Source organism: Penaeus vannamei, chromosome 39 (genome assembly GCF_042767895.1).
Source record: "Penaeus vannamei isolate JL-2024 chromosome 39, ASM4276789v1, whole genome shotgun sequence".
NCBI lineage: Eukaryota > Metazoa > Arthropoda > Malacostraca > Decapoda > Penaeidae > Penaeus > Penaeus vannamei.
In genome coordinates, this window is record NC_091587.1 from 5782414 (window position 1) to 5792413 (window position 10000).

General features: G+C 37.4%; 1 non-coding gene and 1 pseudogene across 2 annotated transcripts in view; one reads left to right on the top strand and one right to left on the bottom strand.

Moving 5' to 3' along the window:
- Positions 1–1252, top strand: part of LOC113819479 (uncharacterized) — a 3714-nt gene extending 2462 nt beyond the window's left edge. Inside the window, exons 4-5 of the transcript XR_011398235.1 lie at positions 325–427; positions 922–1252. This is a non-coding gene — a transcript (uncharacterized protein). The remainder of the gene's footprint in view (positions 1–324; positions 428–921) is intronic.
- Positions 1253–4733: 3481 nt separating this feature from the next.
- LOC113825106 (uncharacterized) lies at positions 4734–7531 on the bottom strand (annotated as a pseudogene). Its single transcript, XR_011398245.1, has 5 exons — positions 7473–7531; positions 6211–6267; positions 5690–5864; positions 5303–5405; positions 4734–4997 (listed from the first exon to the last, which is right to left on the bottom strand). The product of XR_011398245.1 is annotated as an uncharacterized protein (transcript).
- Positions 7532–10000: the final 2469 nt, after the last annotated feature.

The following is a 10000-nucleotide window of genomic DNA, read 5'->3' on the forward strand; positions in this document are numbered from 1 at the left end:
GAAGAGCCAAAAGGAAAAGATGACAACTATGACAACGATGATGAGCCCATAACTCCACATTTCCCGACATGAATGACCCTCTCTCTCTGTCCCTATTCCTCCTCCTCCCCTCTCCCTTAGCCAACTCCCTTCCTCCCATTCCCTCCTATTCCCCCTTCCTCCTCCCCTCTCCCTTAGCCAACTCCCTTCCTCCTATTCCCACTTCCTTTACCTTTCTCCCCTAGCCAGTTCCCTTGCTCCTACCCCCTCTTCCTCCATCTTTCTCCCCCAATCTTTCTCCCTCACCCACACAGACACTCATCCTTGTCTTTCTCTCCCCCGCAGACCGAGTAAAGTACATCTGGACGGGAGGATACCGCGACGGGTACCAGTGGTATTGGCCCTCTGGTCTTCCCTTCTACGGCCTCAACTGGTCACACACGGGAGGGTAAGTGAGGTCTTCGTCAGTGCCGGCGGTTTGGTAAGACGTGTGAGAGGAAAGTGAATGCATGACAGTCACGAATGAAGTGGAATGATCTTAAGTGGTTGATCATGTGACTTTGAGAAAGGTGTGTGTGGGGGGGGGGAAGGGAGGGATAGAGAGGGGGGGAGGAGAGGGATAGAGAGAGAGAGGGGGGAGGGAAGGATAGAGAGAGAGAGGGGGAGGGAGGGATAGAGAGGGGGGGAGGAGAGGGATAGAGAGAGAGAGGGGGGAGGGGGGGAGAGAGGGGGGAGGGGGAGGGAGGAGAGAGAGAGAGAGGTGGGGGAGAGAAAGGGGGGTTGGAGAGAGAGAGAGAGAGAAAAGGAAAAAGAGAGAGAGAAAGAGAGTCTACGCGCCTGCATGTCCATATAAATTGATAGATAAATAGATAATCACGAACAAAAACATAATCATGAACACCCCCTCCCCTTACCCTTCCCCCCTCCCCCATCTTCCCCCAGCAATGGCTACCCTCAACCCGACAACCGCGAGGACGGCCGCGAGTTCTGCCTGGCGGTCCTCAACAACTTCTACAACGACGGGATCCGCTGGCACGACGTCGCCTGCCACCACGAGAAGCCCATCGTGTGCGAGCGGCGCGTCGGGTTCTACGGCTGAGGCAGCTGGCGACGCCTGGCAACTCCGCGATAATCAAAATAAAGTTACCAGAAAGCACTGGATTGAAAATTTTATTAAATTATGTGTACAGGGTGTGATGTACATACGGTTTTATATATATTATGATTACATGGAAAATAAAGTCCCATCCTAAATAATGAAAACGTGAATGTGTTTCTTGTGTTATATATCCTCGACTGGAATCAAATTGCATTGCAAGTGCTTGATTATAATGTAAAATGAGAATGATGATAATGAGGATAATTGATGATGATGGTGATTGATGATGATGATTGATGATGATGATTGATGGTGATGATAATAATAATGATTGATGGTGATGATGATGATGATAATGATAATGATGATTGATGGTGATTCTGGGGATTAGTATTACTTCTAATAATAATCATTACCATTACCTTCACCTTCAACATGACCATAATGAAGACGATGATAACCTAACAATCTTGATGAAACTGAAATAAAAATAAACATTTGCAATGGGCTAAAACACAGCAGTGATTAGTCAGTCACGTGGCCAACCAACCGCATACCCATTGCCATTTTCACTACCAAATTAGTGAAACATGAAGAGTGATAAATAACGAAATATTAAGGTTAAGACGTGTACCCCCCCCCCCCCCGACCCGAAAATCGCCTTGAAGTCGCCTCAGACAAAAAGCACAAATCTCCATTTTTAAAACAAACGTAAAAATCTGTTGTCTTAATAGAGCTTTTAGTATACTTTCTTTTCCTCATATCAAATCTTTAGCAAGACATTAATATCCATACATATTATGTAGCAATCTAAATTTATAGCGAGTTTCTATGCAGATTGTAAAAAAAAAAAAAAAAAAAATGGTCAGTTATTGTCTCTCTCTCTCTCTCTCTCTCTCTCTCTCTCTCTCTCTCTCTCTCTCTCTCTCTCTCTCTCTCTCTCTCTCTCTCTCTCATACTACATTTAACTTAACTTTCCTAAACAACTGTATTCACACATTAATTTTTTCTCGTTTCTTCATTGTCTTTTTTTTCTTTTTAATGTTATCATCTATACCTTTGAAGTATTTCACTTTACTGTACAGTTGTTACACTGTTAACGACGTTTCCACAAGTTTGATGTACTTTCTTTTATTTCCTTTCCAAACTTAATACAACGTTGTAGCTTTTAATTATTAACAAGCAAACATACTTTGCATCAAACTCTTAAGCTATCAAATATTCGTTTACGTAAATTTATTTAAGAAACCACATATGATTTTTTTTTTCTTTTCCTCAATTATTTTTATCTGTTTTTCTTATTTTACTTTTTTATACTTTTAGGACGCAATTCTCGACATATTTTTCATGTTAAAATATTGCAAAATACTTGAGCAATGTGAACAATCGGAATGTGTAAGAGGATAATCGTGTTTAAACATCGCAGTACTGCACACAGAGAAGGTTTTGTTATTGTCCAGGATTTTATTTATTTTTTCATTCTTATTTTATTTATCTATTTTATTTATTTATTTGTTTGTTTATTTTTTCATTTATTTATTCATCTTTATTTATTTATTTATTTACTTATTTATTGCTAAATTTGGGGGACTATTTTACGTACTTTCAATTTATTTATTTGTTTATTTTTTTCTATTTTTTTTACCACGCTTAAACGCTAGTGATAATGACACTGTAAAAAATGTTAAATAGGCAATTAATGTCGTTGGATTTCTAATCATCACCAATTAGGGAGTTGTCAAACAGCCATCATCAGTGACCTGTCATTTGTCATCATCAACTATTCAATCTGTCATTAATAATTTACCATCTGTCAATTTACTGTCAACTTGTCCTCAGTCATAACCGACCCGTCATAAATCTGCTTCGACCTCTCATCAATTTGTATCAACATGACATCAATCCTCAACCACCTACCAACTTGTCATATGTCCATAAGTCCTCACCAACCTGTCAAAATGTAATTAATCATCGCCACTTATCAACCCATCAAAGTGTCATCACCAACCTGTCAAAGTGTCATTAGTCATCACCAACCTGTCAAAGTGTCATTAGTCATCACCAACCTGTCAAAGTGTCATCAGTCATCACCAACCTATCGAAGAGTCATTAGTCATCACCAACCTGTCAAAGTGTCATTAGTCATCACCAACCTGTCAAAGTGTCATTAGTCATCACCAACCTGTCAAAGTGTCATAAGTCATCACCAACCTGTCAAAGTGTCATTAGTCATCACCAACCTGTCAAAGTGTCATTAGTCATCACCAACCTGTCAAAGTATCAATCATCACCAACCTGCCAAAGTGTCATTAGTCATCACCAACCTGTCAAAGTGTCATAAGTCATCACCAACCTGTCAAAGTATCAATCATCACCAACCTGTCAAAGTGTCATTAGTCATCACCAACCTGTCAAAGTGTCATAAGTCATCACCAACCTGTCAAAGTATCAATCATCACCAACCTGGCAAAGTGTCATAAGTCGTCACCAACCTGTCAAAGTGTCATAAGTTATCACCAACCTGTCAAAGTGTCATTAGTCATCACCAACCTGTCAAGGTGTCATTAGTCATCAGCAACCTGTCAAAGTATCAATCATCACCAACCTGTCAAAGTATCAATCATCACCAACCTGTCAAAGTGTCATCAATCAATAAAGAAAAGTTTTCCGAAACAGCTGATCTCCAAGGTAAGTGAAGCCTCGATCTCCATGACGAGACAAAACATCTTGGCTTCTGCCTTTGTCCACTATAAAATCACACCCGACGAATCATAATGAAAAGCTCCCTCTCTAAACTGACAAACCTGCTATCGTATTCCCTCAGTCTGGACATTTGCTGTGACCTTAACTGGAGAGATTGACATACCTTACTCTTAACGTAACGCACCTCACTCCTAACGAGCTTTCGAGGTTTCAACAGAATACACTAATTAACTGTTTCTTGTTAAGATTTCTGGTATAGTTTTTTTTTCTTTTTCTTTTTTTTTTTTTTTTTTTGTAATGTATGTCGTGTAAAAAAATCGTATCTAATGGCTAAGGATAACAGAAAGTAGTAAATTACTTGAAGGAGTCTTTGAGACTGTATGACTGGTAGGGAAGTTTACAGTATTAGTGTCAAAAGCAAAAGAAACTTAATGTTAATATTATCACCACTATCATCATTCCTATCAACTATTATTATTATAAGTACTAGTATCATTGTTTTCGTTAATATCACTAAAATTATCAATGTTGTCTTCGTTACTATTATCATCATGATCATGTAACCGTTGAGATATCTCAGACAGTGAGCAGTGACGCAGTGAAACAGTCAAGATAATCGAGCATTTTCAATCCAATAATTTAAAGGCTCTCGTGTTCTATCTGTAGCTAAATGCTGTGACTACTGATGCACTGCCAGGGGCTGTGCTGGACAACAGAGACCTGCATTTGGTGTAGAAATTTGGAGGTTTTGGCACTCTATGGAAATGTTTTGCGTTAAGGCTACTTGACATACGAAATATTCAAATATTTTATTTGGTCTCTCTCTCTCTCTCTCTCTCTCTCTCTCTCTCTCTCTCTCTCTCTCTCTCTCTCTCTCTCTATATATATATATATATATATATATATATATATATATATATATATATATATATATATATATATATATTACATATTTATATATATTGTAGACATTCAACAATGGGTTTTAAAGTTTTCAATACAGTATTTGCAGATAAGTCCCTTTGATTATCGCGGAGTTGCCAGGCGTCGCCAGCTGCCTCAGCCGTAGAACCCGACGCGCCGCTCGCACACGATGGGCTTCTCGTGGTGGCAGGCGACGTCGTGCCAGCGGATCCCGTCGTTGTAGAAGTTGTTGAGGACCGCCAGGCAGAACTCGCGGCCGTCCTCGCGGTTGTCGGGCTGAGGGTAGCCGTTGCTGGGAGGAGATGGGGAAGGAGGTGTCAGGCAAAGAGCTCTTGACGAAGTTTATATTTCGTTCGTGAATATCTATTTATTTACCTCTCCACATGTACACGTGCGCGCGCAGACATCAACACACTTACACACCTCTCTTTCACTCTCCCTCTCCCCTCGTTCTCACTCACGCACACACACACTACCTTTCTCCAAATTCCTTCACCAACCGCCTTAGGTAATGACACTTCCTCCTTGACTGTTATGCATTCTATCTTCCACTTAGACTGATTATCAACCGCCTCCCCTAATGGAGTGTTCACTTACGCTCCTGTGTGTGACCAGTTGATGCCGTAGAAGGGGAGACCAGAAGGCCAATACCACTGGTACCCGTTGCGGTATCCTCCTGTCCAGATGTACTTCACTTCGTCTGCGAGGAAGACATGATATCAGGAGTGTTAATAATATGACGACTTCAAATGCTACTAAGACTCGTGTTATATGTGGAAGGCTGTTGTGTGTGTTTGTGTGCGAGAATCTGTTGGAAAGGTATTGGAATGTCTGGTTCTTACTCTTGAGTCGAACTATAGAGGGAGAGAGGGAGAAGGAGAGAAAGGGAGATGAAGAGGAAGATTAAGAGAGAGAGAGAGAGAGAGAGAAGAGACGAGAGAGAAGGTGAGATGGAGAGAGAGAGAGAAGTTTCAGTGCCTTAACCTTGTGCAATGATGCTGGCGATGATCCTGTCTTCCAGATAGCTCTCGATGCTGACGCCTTGCCAACCGTACCCCAGGCTGGCGCAGTACCTGTTGGCGGCGCCCCACGGGTACTTCTGGTCTCCGTCGTGGCGCCAGGAGAAGTGGTACTCGCTGCCACCATACCTCAGATCCGCCTTATACACAACGGGGGAACATATATACGCTATATACTATAGGAAAACATAATTTCTTCAGCGTTTTGAATGGGTGAATAGTGGCTATGATTAGATAATGCTGAATCAAAGAACTATTTGGTTGAAAAGATAAATAAATAAGTAAACATTATTATCTGTCATCATTCTATTTCCGCGAAAAAGAAAAACATTATTGTTCTCTGTTGAAAAGATAAATAAATGAGTAAACATTATTATCTGTCATCATTCTATTTCCGCGAAAGAGAAAAACATTATTGTTCTCTGTTATTTGCAAAAGAAGTAAGCTTAATCCTTATTTATTTCTAATTTATAATATGGTACTTACCCAATTGGGCTGGCTAATAGCCACAGCTACCACGGTCAAGAACAAAAGCGCCTTCATCTGAAACATGTAACTGAATATATTTTCTCATACAGTGTTCAGCTCAGTGACGCATAAATCTGTTAAGATAAATAAATAAATGGAATTATAATTTGTTTCTCAACGTTCCTAACAAAGATCAAAGAAAAATAACACTTCTCTTCCCCAACCTTAACATTTCATATTCCTAACTTTCTCACTTTTACTTACAAACTAAACCATCAATACGTTGATAAACGAGTTATCCCAAGTCTTCGAAAACAGTAATGGCAGTAAAGTGGTCCATCTCATGCTTGTCCCTAACTAAAATACAAGTTATACGATCATCATTTGATAAGCAGAGTATACGTTTCTGAATTAAATAATGAAATAACATTCAGTTAGTCAAGTCAAATGACAAGTGGCGTAGCTCAGTGATATAGGTTTAGCAATCGCAGGGTCCTTGGTTCTCTCCCGCCCGCTCCTCTAAGTCGATACAAGCGAGAGTACTGGTATGTTAATACGAGCATGGTGGGGTCAAAGTCAAGGCAACAAAAAAGTTTATTTTGACCGTGCGAAACAACTAATATTTTCTAAGCATTGCCGCTACCAAGCATTATCAAGGGTTTGAGGTTGTCTCGATCTAATGCCCATTCCTTGTTAATGGTAAATGGACCAACGTTCTTATTTTACTTTTAAAAGAAACCCAAACTTTAACGGATAGGATGCAGAGCATGAAATAAGCCAAGGAACGTACGAAAGGTAGCTAAATTCACAGCTTTATCACCTATCATTAGACATTTTAGAATCATTTACACAATAAAAGATGATCACTAGCAAAAAAAAAAAAAAAAAAAAAATTATGTTCCTAAAGATGCATGAATTATTTGAAAAATTCAATTAATATTCTAAATGACTGAAGACTTACTCTGCAACCCTTGTCCATCCGCCGTTGTTATTGTTCTTAATTTATTTGTTTTACTATTCTTTGAAAATCTATGCAAACATTTTTCAAAATCTAATTCTGGTATCTACCCCATTTTGCCACATTGTACACAATAGAATCACTGCTTTCAAGTGTTCATAATTTTAACAAAGCACATGTGTTCACTGAATTGCCCGGAACTTATAAACGAATATTCAGTTATTCAAAGAGCACGTCCCTCTCCATCTAAAAATGAAGAAAAGTTGTTTTATATTGTTTAGTATCTTTCCGCCTAAAAAGAAAATGTTCTGGCTATTCTCACCGTGCTAAATATCGGAGAGATATCGGACATACAGGACTAGGACTCTCTGTTTATATACGACAGAGGTAATGAATCTCCCAAGGTTCTGCGGTTGTATTTTTTTCTTTTATAGTAATTTTCATTCCTTCACGATGGCGAAGCGACCACTTTTTGAGGCACGCAAAATAGGATGTCCTCAGTAAACAAATATATGAATAACAATAAAATTCTTATTACATTCGTCATCGTTCCTATTAATCAATTTTAATCTGCTGACTTTAACAGTATGAAAATGCTAACCTTTTTTTATTACCTGCTATAATAATTATTCATAAAAGGACATCGTCAATTACATTTTCTTTAGTGGCAGATTCTAAAACTATATGGATACCTCCTCTCTGTCCCTGTTTATCTGTCTATAACACACTCCCTCCTCACTCACTCACTCACTCACTCTCTCTCTCCCTCTCTCCCACTTACTCACTCTCTCTTTCCCTTTCCCTTTCCCTTTCCCTTTCCCTTTCCCTTTCTCTTTCTTTTTCTCTTTCTCTTTCTCTTTCTCTTTCTCCCTCTCCCTCCCCCCCCTCTCTCTCTCTTCGCCCTTACCGTTTTCTCCGAATACATCAAGGCAAAGGAATGAAACATTCTACCTTAAGATAAACAAAAATCTTTACCAGAGCTAATAGAAACAAGATTATATAATAACGATCGTCAGACAGGTAAATAGAAAATAATGGGGTACGCATACACACACACACACACACAAACACACACACACACACACACACACGTATATATATATATATATATATATATATATATATATATATATATATATATATATATATATATATAAACGTATTTGTACAGATATGTGTGTATGTATAAACACACACACACACAAGCACACGCGCGTGCTATTGCACAAAGAGGGAAGTAATGATAATAAAACAAAACTGCAATAATACCATACCTAAACTTTTATCACGTGTACAATTAATCATGAAAAAAGAAGGAAAAAAATACCGGAAGTTACAGGACAAGCTCTAAAAATAGGATCTTTGTCGAGTAGACAATAATTTAATGTTTTCAGTTGCAAGCGCCAACATTTTGCAATGATCACGTGACTCAGCATAAACACGGAATTATTCTAAAACAAAGGCGGCATAAAGGCGAATGCTCATGTATGCCTGTATGAATTTATGTATGACGTAGGCAGGTAAGAATGTAGACACATAGCGGCAAAAAAGCTTATAGTTTTGTATATTAATTGGGGAGCTTAATAACCTAAAATGACATCCGTTTTCTGTTTTCGTAACATTATTAATAATCAGTGATAAGCATTTTAGTTAATGTACGACAGAAAAAAATAGAAAAAAAAATAAAAAAAAATGTGCGTGCGTGTGTGTTTATAATATATATATATATATATATATATATATATATATATATATATATATATATATATATATATATATATAATATATATATATATATATATATATATATATATATATATATATATATATATATATATATATATATATATATATACATATATATATATATATATATATATATATATATATATATATATATATATATATATATATATATATATATATATATATATATATATAGTTTCATTATATTATCGGTTGGTGATTATGTTAAATAATGATGTTACATTAAGAAATGGTATTATTGATTTCTATCATTTATTGCAAATTACAAGGTTTTATTGTGTTATGTGTTGGGTTATATTCTTTCATATTCTTTTTTATTATCTTTTCATTTAGCTTTTTTCTATTCTGATACATCTTATGATGGATTTTTACTTTTTTGGATTTTATATTTTTCAATTTCAATATCCTTTCAGTATCCAGGAACATGTAAGACTTTTTTATTCACTGCCATGATAATTATTCACAAAAGGATATCGTGAATCATATTTCCTTTAATGGCAGATTCTAAAACCATAAAATACCTCCCTCTTTCTGTCCCTGTCTGTCTCTCTATAACACACTCCCCCCTCCTCACTTTCTCTCTCTTGCACATATCATATATTTCCCTCGCAGTCATCAGTAAAATTGAATATAAGCTCCAAGACCATTCTCTCACTCTCTATCCCGCGAAGTTAAATTTTGAAATTTGAAATGGTAAATGTTTATTATGTTAGTTATTTAAGTGTGTAAATGTACCCATTCACCCCAAGAACAATGAGCACTAAATGCAGATTGTTTTTTTAAATAAACCGGTACAGCGGTAAAAAGGTAGGGGAATAAGGGATACGTGTAATCTATCCTACGCAAAAAAAAATATCGAACCGATTTATTTGAATTATTCCATTCTTTCTCTTTTTGTTTGTATGTTTCTTTCTTTCTTTCTCTCTCTCTCTCTCTCTCTCTCTCTCTCTCTCTCTCTCTCTCTCTCTCTCTCTCTCTCTCTCTCTCTCTCTCTCTCTCTCTCTCTCTCTCTCTTCGTCCTCACCATTTTCTCCTAATACATCAAGGAGGGAAAATTGCAAAAAAAGGGAAATACTGATGATA